We start from the raw sequence: 12,988 nt of genomic DNA, 5'->3' as shown, positions 1-12,988 counted from the left end.
GCTATCTCTCTCACAGTCCCCTGGGCTGTCTCTCAAAGTCCTCTGGGCTGTCTCTCTCACAGTCCCCTGGGCTGTCTCTCACAGTCCCCTGGGCTGTCTCTCTCACAGTCCCCTGGGCTGTCTCTCTCACCGTCCCCTGGGCTGTCTCTCACCGTCCCCTGGGCTGTCTCTCTCACAGTCACCTGGGCTGTCTCTCTCACAGTCCCCTGGGCTGTCTCTCTCACAGTCCCCTGGGCTGTCTCTCTCACAGTCCCCTGGGCTGTCTCTCACATTCAGCTGGGCTGTCTCTCTCACAGTCCCCTGGGCTGTCTCTCTCACAGTCCCCTGGACTGTCTCTCTCACAGTCCCCTGGGCTGTCTCTCTCACAGTCCCCTGGGCTGTCTCTCAAAGTCCTCTGGGCTGTCTCTCTCACAGTCCCCTGGGCTGTCTCTCACATTCACCTGGGCTGTCTCTCTCACAGTCCCCTGGGCTGTCTCTCTCACAGTCCCCTGGGCTGTCTCTCTCACAGTCCCCTGGGCTGTCTCTCTCACAGTCCCCTGGGCTGTCTCTCAAAGTCCTCTGGGCTGTCTCTCTCACAGTCCCCTGGGCTGTCTCTCACAGTCCCCTGGGCTGTCTCTCACAGTCACCTGGGCTGTCTCTCTCACAGTCCCCTGGGCTGTCTCTCTCACAGTCCCCTGGGCTGTCTCTCTCACAGTCCCCTGGGCTGTCTCTCTCACAGTCCCCTGGGCTGTCTCTCACAGTCCCCTGGGCTGTCTCTCACATTCACCTGGGCTGTCTCTCTCACAGTCCCCTGGGCTGTCTCTCTCACAGTCCCCTGGGCTGTCTCTCACATTCACCTGGGCTGTCTCTCTCACAGTCCCCTGGGCTGTCTCTCTCACAGTCCCCTGGGCTGTCTCTCTCACAGTCCCCTGGGCTGTCTCTCAAAGTCCTCTGGGCTGTCTCTCTCACAGTCCCCTGGGCTGTCTCTCACATTCACCTGGGCTGTCTCTCTCACAGTCCCCTGGGCTGTCCTCTCACAGTCCCCTGGGCTGTCTCTCAAAGTCCTCTGGGCTGTCTCTCTCACAGGACCCTGGGCTGTCTCTCTCACAGTCCCCTGGGCTGTCTCTCACATTCACCTGGGCTGTCTCTCTCACAGTCCCCTGGGCTGTCTCTCTCACAGTCCCCTGGGCTGTCTCTCTCACAGTCCCCTGGGCTGTCTCTCAAAGTCCTCTGGGCTGTCTCTCTCACAGTCCACTGGGCTGTCTCTCTCACAGTCCCCTGGGCTGTCTCTCTCACAGTCCCCTGGGCTGTCTCTCACATTCACCTGGGCTGTCTCTCTCACAGTCCCCTGGGCTGTCTCTCTCACAGTCCCCTGGGCTGTCTCTCTCACAGTCCCCTGGGCTGTCTCTCAAAGTCCTCTGGGCTGTCTCTCTCACAGTCCCCTGGGCTGTCTCTCACAGTCCCCTGGGCTGTCTCTCTCACAGTCCCCTGGGCTGTCTCTCTCACCGTCCCCTGGGCTGTCTCTCATCGTCCCCTGGGCTGTCTCTCTCACTGTCCCCTGGGCTGTCTCTCTCACAGTCCCCTGGGCTGTCTCTCTCACAGCCCCCTTGGCTGTCTCTCACAGTCCCCTGGGCTGTCTCTCTCACAGTCCCCTGGGCTGTCTCTCTCACAGTCCCCTGGGCTTTCTCTCTCACAGTCCCCTGGGCTGTCTCTCACATTCACCTGGGCTGTCTCTCTCACAGTCCCCTGGGCTGTCTCTCACAGTCCCCTGGACTGTCTCTCTCACAGTCCCCTGGGCTGTCTCTCTCACAGTCCCCTGGGCTGTCTCTCTCACAGTCCCCTGGGCTGTCTCTCTCACAGTCCCCTGGGCTGTCTCTCTCACAGTCCCCTGGGCTGTCTCTCTCTCTCTCTCTCTCTCTCTCGCTGGTTCTCTCTCAGAATGACAGTTGGATTTCTCTCTCTCTCTGTGTCTTTCAAACCTGACAGCCTGCTCCAACATTCCATCCAATCCCATCGCTCCTGTCATGTGTTGCCAGGCAGACCAGGGATAGCGTCTCCGGTTCCCCATCGCACCTTGTGATAGGTCAAGGGTAGCCAGGCTGTGTAATAAAGGTGCAGCCCTCATGTTATCCTTGGGCCCTGTGAGTCCCACTCCCTTTCACCTACCTAGGGCCAGGCAGGGCCGCAGACTGATTTCCAGAGGCCCAGGACTACAGTTCTGACCCCTCCCCCCCTGTGTTGCCCCCTTTCACAGCTCGCGAGCCCCCTCTATTTCCCTCCCTCTTCCCATATATTTCTCTCCGTCTCACCTCTCACTCTCCCCCCTCCATCAATTCCCCCACCCTCCCTCAATCCCTGCCCACCCCCTCCCCCCCACACAATTCCCCCCACAAAATACCCCTCTGCCTCCATCAATTACCCCACCCTCCCTCAATCCATGCCCCCCCCTCCCCACACAATTCCCCCCACATATTACCCCTCTCCTCACCCTCCATTACCCCACCTTCCCTCAATCCCTGCCCACCCCTCCCCCCCACACAATTCTCCCCACAAAATACCCCTCTGCCTCCATCAATTACCCCACCCTCCCTCAATCCCTGCCCACCCCCTCCCCACACAATTCCCCCCACATATTACCCCTCTCCTCACCCTCCTTCAATTACCCCACCCTCCCTCAATCCCTGCCCCCCCCCCCCACCTCACATGTATTTCTCTCCCCTGCGTCTCACTCTTACTCCCTCTTTTCCTCACTCACCCCCTCTCTCACTCTCCCCCATCAATTACCCCACGCTCTCTCATTCCCCCCCCCCTCCCACAATTCCCCCCCCCACCTCCCACAATTCCCCCCCCCCCACAAGATATATACCAAGAAACTTCCCACCCCCAAATACATACAAAAAAACCACCTACCAAATACATATAAACCCTACCCAATACATATAAGCCCACCTACAAAATTCCCGAAACCTTGTACATGTGGGAAATAGGTCTGGGATACTCGGGCTCAAAAACCAGTCCCGGTGTAACTCACCTCGCGTACCCGCAAACCCTGCCTGCACGTCGAGGAGAATTATGGGACTGCCGATAACTATCCCCCGAACTCATGCACAAAATCTATATACATTTTGACCCAAGTATCCCCCCTAAAACTCCCATTCCCGAAATCCTATGTTTATCGGATAAGGGGAACAGGTAAACCACAAAACAGGTCAGGTTTTTCCTATACATTACATTGGACTTCCATAAGGCCGAGTCCATAGCAGGGGAGGCCGCGCTGAGCCGTGCGGACGCTCCGCGCTGAGCCGTGCGGATGCTCCGCGCTGAGCCCCTGCATCCTCCATGAGGATGTCTTTAGAGGGGGCTCCCGCTGAGCGTCCGCAGGCGTGCTGAGGCGCTGGATTTTTCAGCCGACAGCCAAGCTGTTTTTCAGCGCGCTGTCGGCTGAAAACATCCAATCAGCGCGGAGCAGCGTCAACGTCACGGCGCCGTGACGTCGGCGCCGTGACATTGACGTCGGTGCCCCGCCTCCCTCATTCTCCCGATCGCGCCCGCTGGCTCGCCTGCATGGGCATGAAATCGCGCAGATTTCAGCAGGCGAGCCTCAGCGTCAGTGCGCCTCAGCCCTGCTACCACCTCTATGGCCCCAGCCTAACGCTTCACGTCTTTATGTACAGACGCGTACACTACCAGTAAAATATCAGAACTACCGGTATCTCCGGTCAGCAACACTTTACACCGATTTTAACCCAATTTGCTACCCCAACATCCAACCCTTAAACTCCTGTTCCCAATGTCCCGGTCCTGAAGCTATTTCCTATGGGGCTACCCTACCCACACATGGCATCCCTAGCTTATATTCCTGCAGGGGGCAGTGTATTGGGAACATGGTTTCAGGGAAACACATCGTCTTACATTACTGGACCCAAGAGCTGACAATCTTGGACCATCACACACGATTCTTAGGGGCAGCCAGCCAGGCTTCACCTTTATTAGGAAGGCCAGCCACCCCTACGGTAAAAAAGGACACTGCCAAATATGTTGGACTGTAGATAAGGGAAAGTGGAGTCAGCAAGTACACCATTTAGGACATGCCTACAACTGCACTCGTATTGAGGCCACCAGGTTCCCCCCCTTCTACCTCCATGTTTAGACATGGGGGACAGGTTACCGGTAGATTTATGCTTCGGCGTGTCGGCAGATGGGAGTCGCCCACTTCATATATGGACGCTTGTGTCAAAAACCAGGAATGAAGTATCGGAGACGGGATCCGGGTAAAAAATCTGGGGATACCTGGGCAAACACAATATTGGTTACCGGTGGAACGCAGAGTCCTACCTTGTAGTACAGAAACTGGGATTACTGGGTTACCGGAAGCCTGAGCAAGGGACTAGGCCAATCAGAACACTCTCCTGGAAACATTTGTTGCCTATTGGGTATTTAGTAAAGCGCCCAGCCTGGAACGAGGCCTCTACCAAATCTGACCGTGATGGAGAGCTTATGGTGAGGAGAGGCGACTAGGTCATTTCATTTGTCAAGTGTGATGCACGCTGAGGATGTCAACTCTCGACCACAGGATGGCCTACCCCAGACCATCCACCTCGTGCCCCGAGGGAGCTGGATCCCGAGACTGAGTTTCTTTCCCTTGGAACCCCATGTCCGGCGAGGAAGGGAATGAAATGGAACTATCCCTGGATGAGTGAAAGATTAGGGTAAAAACCCTCTGGTGATGCTCTCACTATGCAAGGAAATCCATAGGTAATAAATAGTATGTCCATATATATAGAAAAAACGGTATATTAAGAGGATGATGCGTTGTAAATTGGAGTCCAGGGGTATGCCGATGGTGTGTGTGTGCCTGAATACCCCCACCTCACCTGTAAGCAGCCGTTGGAAAAGTCTCACCACGCCGATGGAACACACTCCCCCACCAGATGGTATACAATGGGGCAAAAAGCCTCCTCAGCCGTGTGTGCGGTAACCCGGTAGGTGAGGACTGGCCGATGGAAGTGGAGACCTGCAAACAGAGTCTCCCGCCGTCTTACCGGGTGCCAGATGGAATTCTCCGAGGTATCGGGCCGTGGCTGTCGGTGGGGTAGGTGATGGCTGCTGGCAGAAGAGACAGGACAGGACGATCCACTCCTCCGTGTGATGTCCTTCAGCGATGTTGCTTCCCGGTGCAGGTGAGGGGGATGGTTATCGGCTACACACTGGCTGATCTCCGGGGTCTCCACAGCTAGGAGAGGAAATCCTCTTGATGTTCACAGCTGAACCGCAATAAAAATTACCGTGGCGTGCTACAATACTAGGGGGAGAGATCAAAAACGAAGAGGGAAAGTAGAGCACTGCAGAAAAATAATCAAAAAAGGGCCAGTAGCAAAATAATTATTTATTGGGCATATTAGCCAAAAAAAGGACAAACACACTAATATTAAAAAAACTCTGACGCGTTTCCCGCCATGGAGGCGCTTTATCAAAGAGTACTCAGGCTCTCCTCACGTCGGATTATATGATGGTCAGAGGTAAGTATACGCCCATAATTAAGTGGAAATTAATGGTATATGCAATCAGCTAAATCCTCATGCAAAGTGAAAGAGCGTCCTAGCCTCTGAACATGATATAAATCCAGTGGAGCTCAACAATGTATCACAGTTAACATGTAAGCAATTTTAAAAACAAAAGACTAATGCCTATACAAAACAAAACGGTATCCGCAAGAATCAACCATATCTATAAATGAAATACTATATCTACAAACAATGTGTATGTTTGAAGAGTGTGTATAATGAATTATATTTGTAAAATAATAAATCAGTGCCTTGATATAAAAAAACAAGTGTCAGTGTGGTATGTTATGTAATACAAGGAAAACGAAATTTGTTAATGTATATGTGTGATAGATGTGCCAATGACAAAATACTAATGAAATATATATAAATTAATATATAATAGAATACTATGTGTATAATTAGATGTGTGTAGAATAAAAAATCTTAAATGATAAATATTAGTCTTAGAAGTAGATAACAAAATGTGTGAACTTAAAACCAAAAGATTAAAAAACCCTAATGTAACATATAGTGTATAATATGATAGTCATCAATCTGGTTGTGATAATATACCAAAATGAACAATGAATCCTAAACAATATATTAAGTCAAAGAATAATGATTATATAAATAGAATGGGTATATATAAGATTGCATAGATATTTTAAAAATGTATATATTAGTGGAAACCTTAATCCACTGACTATACAACATATAAACTGATATCATAATGTGGTGACATATCTTTAAGTATAAATCAAAGACAATAAATGGTAAAGGATATATAATATAAATGACTATATAGACAAATTATAAAAATATAGTTATATTCAAATGAAAGCCTAATGACACATTTAAATGAAAACATAGTCATAGAACAAATCTTCAAAAAGATATATTAAACATGTATATGAATAAATACATGTAGAGAGTAATAAATCTGAATAACAAAGGAAACGAGAATTATTGTATATATATGATGTTATAAAAAATGTTTTAATTCCCAGTCAATGTTGATGCCTGAGGGTTGCATGGTGTCTAAACTGTACATCCAGAACATTTCTTTTCTATTCAGCATGCCCAACCTATCTCCTCCTCTGATTGGGGCATGTATATGATCTATCCCTGAGAAAGTAAAATTTTTGATAGTACCCTGTGGACAATTGGAAAAATGTCTGGAGTCCGGATGTGATTGGTCTTTTTTGTTTATCGCCCGGACATGTTCCATAATTCTGTTCTTAAGGGGTCGTATGGTGCGACCCACATAGCCCCTCTCACACCCACATCTTAGAAGATATACAGTGTAACTTGAATTACAATTGATGAAGGTATGTATAGTTTGCTCTCTCTTAGGATTTACACAATTAAGTTTTTTCCTTTTTCCTTTTCCTTTTTCCTTTTTTAAAAAACTTAATTGTGTAAATCCTAAGATACGAAGATACCTTCATCAATTGTAATTCAAGTTACACTGTATATCTTCTAAGATGTGGGTGTGAGAGGGGCTATGTGGGTCGCACCATACGACCCCTTAAGAACAGAATTATGGAACATGTCCGGGCGATAAACAAAAAAGACCAATCACATCCGGTCTCCAGACATTTTTCCAATTGTCCACAGGGTACTATCAAAAATTTTACTTTCTCAGGGATAGATCATATACATGCCCCAATCAGAGGAGGAGATAGGTTGGGCATGCTGAATAGAAAAGAAATGTTCTGGATGTACAGTTTAGACACCATGCAACCCTCAGGCATCAACATTGACTGGGAATTAAAACATTTTTTATAACATCATATATATACAATAATTCTCGTTTCCTTTGTTATTCAGATTTATTACTCTCTACATGTATTTATTCATATACATGTTTAATATATCTTTTTGAAGATTTGTTCTATGACTATGTTTTCATTTAAATGTGTCATTAGGCTTTCATTTGAATATAACTATATTTTTATAATTTGTCTATATAGTCATTTATATTATATATCCTTTACCATTTATTGTCTTTGATTTATACTTAAAGATATGTCACCACATTATGATATCAGTTTATATGTTGTATAGTCAGTGGATTAAGGTTTCCACTAATATATACATTTTTTAAATATCTATGCAATCTTATATATACCCATTCTATTTATATAATCATTATTCTTTGACTTAATATATTGTTTAGGATTCATTGTTCATTTTGGTATATTATCACAACCAGATTGATGACTATCATATTATACACTATATGTTACATTAGGGTTTTTTAATCTTTTGGTTTTAAGTTCACACATTTTGTTATCTACTTCTAAGACTAATATTTATCATTTAAGATTTTTTATTCTACACACATCTAATTATACACATAGTATTCTATTATATATTAATTTATATATATTTCATTAGTATTTTGTCATTGGCACATCTATTACACATATACATTAACAAATTTCGTTTTCCTTGTATTACATAACATACCACACTGACACTTGTTTTTTTATATCAAGGCACTGATTTATTATTTTACAAATATAATTCATTATACACATTCTTCAAACATACACATTGTTTGTAGATATAGTATTCATTTATAGATATGGTTGATTCTTGCGGATACCGTTTTGTTTTGTATAGGCATTAGTCTTTTGTTTTTAAAATTGCTTACATGTTAATTGTGATACATTGTTGAGCTCCATCGGATGTATATCATGTTCAGAGGCTAGGACGCTCCTCCACTTTGCATGAGGATTTAGCTGATTGCATATACCATTAATTTCCACTTAATTATGGGCGTATACTTACCTCTGACCATCATATAATCCGACGTGAGGAGAGCCTGAGTACTCTTTGATAAAGCGCCTCCACGGCGGGAAACGCGTCAGAGTTTTTTTAATATTAGTGTGTTTGTCCTTTTTTTGGCTAATATGCCCAATAAATAATTATTTTGCTACTGGCCCTTTTTTGATTATTTTTCTGCAGTGCTCTACTTTCCCTCTTCGTTTTTTATCCCTGGATGAGCGTGAGGTTCAGGAGGTAGGGGAAAGGGGCCAGGAGAGGCAAAGTTATCCCCCGTGAAGCAAAAGCAGAAATACCATTACAGCCTATATTACCCTTCCATAGACTCAAACTGGAAACTAGACCACCCATGAGATTGACCTATGACTACACAGGGGTATCCAGTGAAGTCCCAGTAGTTAGGTGGACCACCCATTTGGCCAAACCAACAGTTGACACGGGTGATCTCTGGGAAGGTGATACCTGTTGGTGCACAAAGGAATCAAAATGTGGAACTTGTCATTCAAATATTTCATCTGTTGTTATAACTGCCGGTGTTTGGTTGGGTATCATTTGTTAGGCAGAAATGTATTATATGTAGTTATTATAAATATTCTGTTGTGTAAGGCCTGGTGGGAGCGTCATTGGTTCTGGTAGGGGAAGAATGCAGCCCCTGCTACAAAAGTGTGAATAATAGAGTTGGTCCGCTCCACCTATCACAAGGTGCGATGGGGAACCGGAGACGCTATCCCTGGTCTGCCTGGCAACACATGACAGGAGCGATGGGATTGGATGGAATGTTGGAGCAGGCTGTCAGGTTTGAAAGACACAGAGAGAGAGAAATCCAACTGTCATTCTGAGAGAGACCCAGCGAGAGAGAAAGAGAGACAGCCCAGGGGACTGTGAGAGACAGCCCAGGGAATTGTGAGAGAGACACAGTGAGACAGCCCAAGAGACTGAGAGAGAGACACAGAGAGACAGGCTGACACTCTCAGAGGTGACAAAGGATGAGTGTATGAGACAGCTAGTAAAGCGCACAGCGAGAGTGAGAGACAGGCAGCAGAAACACATCCCCTGCACTCACATACACAGAGAGCGGAGGGGAGACCGGATACTGGGCTGTGAAAGCACAATGTGATAACACACAATGACACACACACATATACACACACACACACTGACACACTGACACACACACACACTGACACACACACATATACACACACACACTGATACACTGACACACACACACATATACACACACACTGACACACTGACACACACACACACTGACACACACACATATACACACACACACTGATACACTGACACACACACTGACACACACACACTGACACACACACATATATACACACACTGATACACTGACACACACACTGACACACTGACACACACACACTGACACACACACACACACACACTGACACTGACACACACACTGATAAACACACACTGACACTCACAGCCATGGTGATTGAGAGAGACAGCCCAGGGGACAGAGAGACAGCCAAGGGGACAGAGAGAGAAAACCCAGGGGACTGAGATAGACAGCCCAGGGGAGGGAGAGAGACAGCCCAGGGGATGGAGAGAGACAGCCCAGGTGACTGTGAGAGACAGTCCAGGGGACTGTGAGAGAGAGCCCAGGGGACTGTGGGAGAGACAGTCCAGGTGACTTTGAGAGAGACAGTCCAGGTGACTGTGAGAGAGACACAGAGAGACAGCCTGACACTCACAGAGGTGACAAAGGATGAGTGTATGAGACAGCTAGTAAAGCGCACAGCGAGAGTGAGAGACAGGCAGCAGAAACACATCCCCTGCACTCACAGACACAGAGAGCGGAGGGGAGACCGGATACTGGGCTGTGAAAGCACAATGTGATAACACACAATGACACACACACACATACACACACTGACACACACACACTGACACACACACATACAATGATACACACACATATACACACACAATGACACACACATATACACACACACACACACACTGACACACACACACCCTAACACTGACACACACACTGATACACACACACTGAAACACACACACATATACACACACACTGACACACACATACGCACACACACACAGTGACACACACACACTGACACACACACATACTGACACACACACACTGACACACATGCACACACAGCACTGTTGTTCCTTATATCGTCCCAGTGTGACAGAGAGAGAGACTGTGAGAGAGACAGCTCAGGTGACTGTGAGAGACAGCTCAGGTGACTGTGAGACAGCTCAGGTGACTAAGAGAGACAGCTCAGGTGACTAAGAGAGACAGCCCAGGTGACTGTGAGAAACAGCCCAGGGGACAGAGAGAGAGACAGCCCAGTGGACAGAGAGAGACAGCCCAGGGGATGTAGAAAGCCAGATCAGGGGTAAGAGAGACAACCGAGGGGACTTAGAGAGATCCCAGGGGACGGAGAGAGAGGCACAGAGAGACAGCCCAGGGGACAGAGAGAGAGACACAGAGAGACAGGCTGACACTCACAGAGGTGACAAAGGGTGAGTGTATGAGACAGCTAGTAAAGCGCACAGCGAGAGTGAGAGACAGGCAGCAGAAACACATCCCCTGCACTCACAGACACAGAGAGCGGAGGGGAGACCGGATACTGGGCTGTGAAAGCACAACGCGATAACACACAATGACACACACACACAAACTGACACACAAACACTGACACACACACACTGACACACACACCCTAACACTGACACACACACTGATACACACACACTGATATACACACACACACACTGACGCACACACACACACACACTGACACTCACTGACACACACTGATATACACACACACACTGATATTCATACACACACTGACACTCACTGACGCACACGCGCACACACACTGACACACACAATGTTATTGCAGTAACCCTGAGTGCCTTTTTATCCCTGTAACATGTTATTGTATTGTATGTCTTTATTTATATAGCGCCATTAATGTACATAGCGCTTCACAGTAGTAATACACGTAATCAAATAATTAACAGATAATATAAATAACAGGTCATGGGAATAAGTGCTTCAGACATAAAAGTAACATTAAGGAGGAGGAGTCCCTGCCCCGAGGAGCTTACAGTCTAATTGGTGGGTAGGGAGAACGTACAGAGACAGTAGGAGGGAGTTCTGGTAAGTGCGTCTGCAGGGGGCCAAGCTTTATGTATAATGTGTTCAGAATATCCACTGTGCTATTCATATGCTTCTTTAAGCAAGTGTGTCTTAAGGTGGGTCTTAAAGGTGGATAGTCAGTGAAAAAGGTTCAAGGCGGGAGAGGGCTTTAGATACAAAGGGGGTAGAAAGAAGACTTCCTTGACAGGAACGCAAGAGTCGGGATGGTGTATAACGAGAAATTAGGGCTGAGATGTAAGGAGGGGCAGAAGTGTGTAAAGCTTTAAAAGTGAGGAGAATTGGTGTGTGAGATGCGGGATTTGATAGGAAGCCAGGAGAGGGATTTCATGAGGGGAGACGCTGAGACAGATCTAGGAAAGAGTAGAGTGATTCTGGCAGCAGCGTTTAGGATATTTTGTAGGGGAGACAGGTGAGAGGCAGGAAGGCCGGACAGCAGGAGATTACAGTAATCAAGACGGGAGAGAATGAGGGCCTGAGTCAGAGTTTTAGCAGTCGAGTAACAGAGGAAAGGAGTATCTTTGTTATATTGCGGAGGAAAAAGCGACAGGCTTTAGAAATGTTTTGAATGTGAGGGGCGAATGTGAGAGAGGAGTCGAGTGTGACCCCTAGGCAGCGTGCTTGGGCTACTGGGTGAATGATCTTATTTCCAACAGTAATGTGGAAGGAGGTGGTAGGGCCAGGTTTGGGAGGAAGTATGAGGAGCTCTGTTTTAGCCATGTTAAGTTTAAGGCGACGGAGGGCCATCCAGGATGATATAGCAGAGAGACATTCAGAAACTTTGGTTTGTACAGCAGGTGTAAGGTAAGGTGTTGAAAAGTATATGTGTGTGTCGTCAGCATAGAGGTGATAATTAAACCCAAAAGATGTTATTAGGTCACCTAGAGAGAGTGTGTACAGAGAAAAGAGAAGAGGTCCCAGGACAGAGCCCTGGGGTACCCCCACAGAGAGATCAATAGAGGAGGAGGAGGTGTTAGCAGAAGAGACACTGAAAGTACGATGGGAGAGGTAGGATGAGATCCAGGATAGAGCTTTGCTCCGAATACCAAGAGTATGGAGAATGTGAAGGAGAAGAGTGTGGTCCACGGTGTCAAATGCTGTAGAGAGGTCGAGTAATATGAGCAGAGTGTAATGACCTCTGTCTTTGGCAGCATGGAAGTCGTCAGTTATTTTAGTGAGGGCTGTTTCGGTGGAGTGAGCAGTGCGGAAGCCAGATTGTAGAGGGTCTAGGAGAGAATAGGTGTTGAGAAAATGGAGCAAGCGAGAGAATACAAGACTCTCAAGGAGTTTAGAGGCAAAAGGCAGGAGGGAGACAGGTCGATAGTTAGAAAGACAGGTAGGGTCAAGCTTGCTGTTCTTGAGTAATGGTATGACCATTGCATGTTTGAAGGATGATGGAAAGGTTCCAGAGCAGAGGGAGGAGTTAAAAATGTGTGTGAGCGTAGGGATTATAGTAGGAGCAAGAGGTTTTAGGAGATGGGAGGGAATGGGG

At 47.2% G+C, this 12,988-nt stretch overlaps 2 protein-coding genes across 6 annotated transcripts in view; one reads left to right on the top strand and one right to left on the bottom strand.

The window, feature by feature from the left end:
• Positions 1 to 1,960, bottom strand: part of LOC142470814 (bestrophin-2-like) — a 61,793-nt gene extending 59,833 nt beyond the window's left edge. Inside the window, exon 1 of one of the 4 annotated variants that reach the window (XR_012789339.1) lies at positions 1,702 to 1,930. The gene's annotated coding sequence lies outside the window, so the exon portion shown is untranslated. Of the gene's footprint in view, positions 1 to 1,701 lie in introns of all 4 variants that reach the window. The other 3 variants (XM_075577567.1, XM_075577566.1, XM_075577570.1) reach the window with 3 other exon arrangements.
• Positions 1,961 to 9,127: 7,167 nt separating this feature from the next.
• LOC142470813 (bestrophin-2a-like) overlaps positions 9,128 to 12,988 on the top strand; it is a 65,093-nt gene continuing 61,232 nt past the window's right edge. The window contains exon 1 of one of the 2 annotated variants that reach the window (XM_075577565.1): positions 9,128 to 9,291. The gene's annotated coding sequence lies outside the window, so the exon portion shown is untranslated. The remainder of the gene's footprint in view (positions 9,292 to 12,988) is intronic. The other variant, XM_075577564.1, reaches the window with a different exon arrangement.

Source organism: Ascaphus truei, chromosome 20 (genome assembly GCF_040206685.1).
Source record: "Ascaphus truei isolate aAscTru1 chromosome 20, aAscTru1.hap1, whole genome shotgun sequence".
Lineage (NCBI taxonomy): Eukaryota > Metazoa > Chordata > Amphibia > Anura > Ascaphidae > Ascaphus > Ascaphus truei.
Note: the sequence above shows the minus strand (reverse complement) of the source record. Positions and strands in the feature narration are given on the sequence as shown.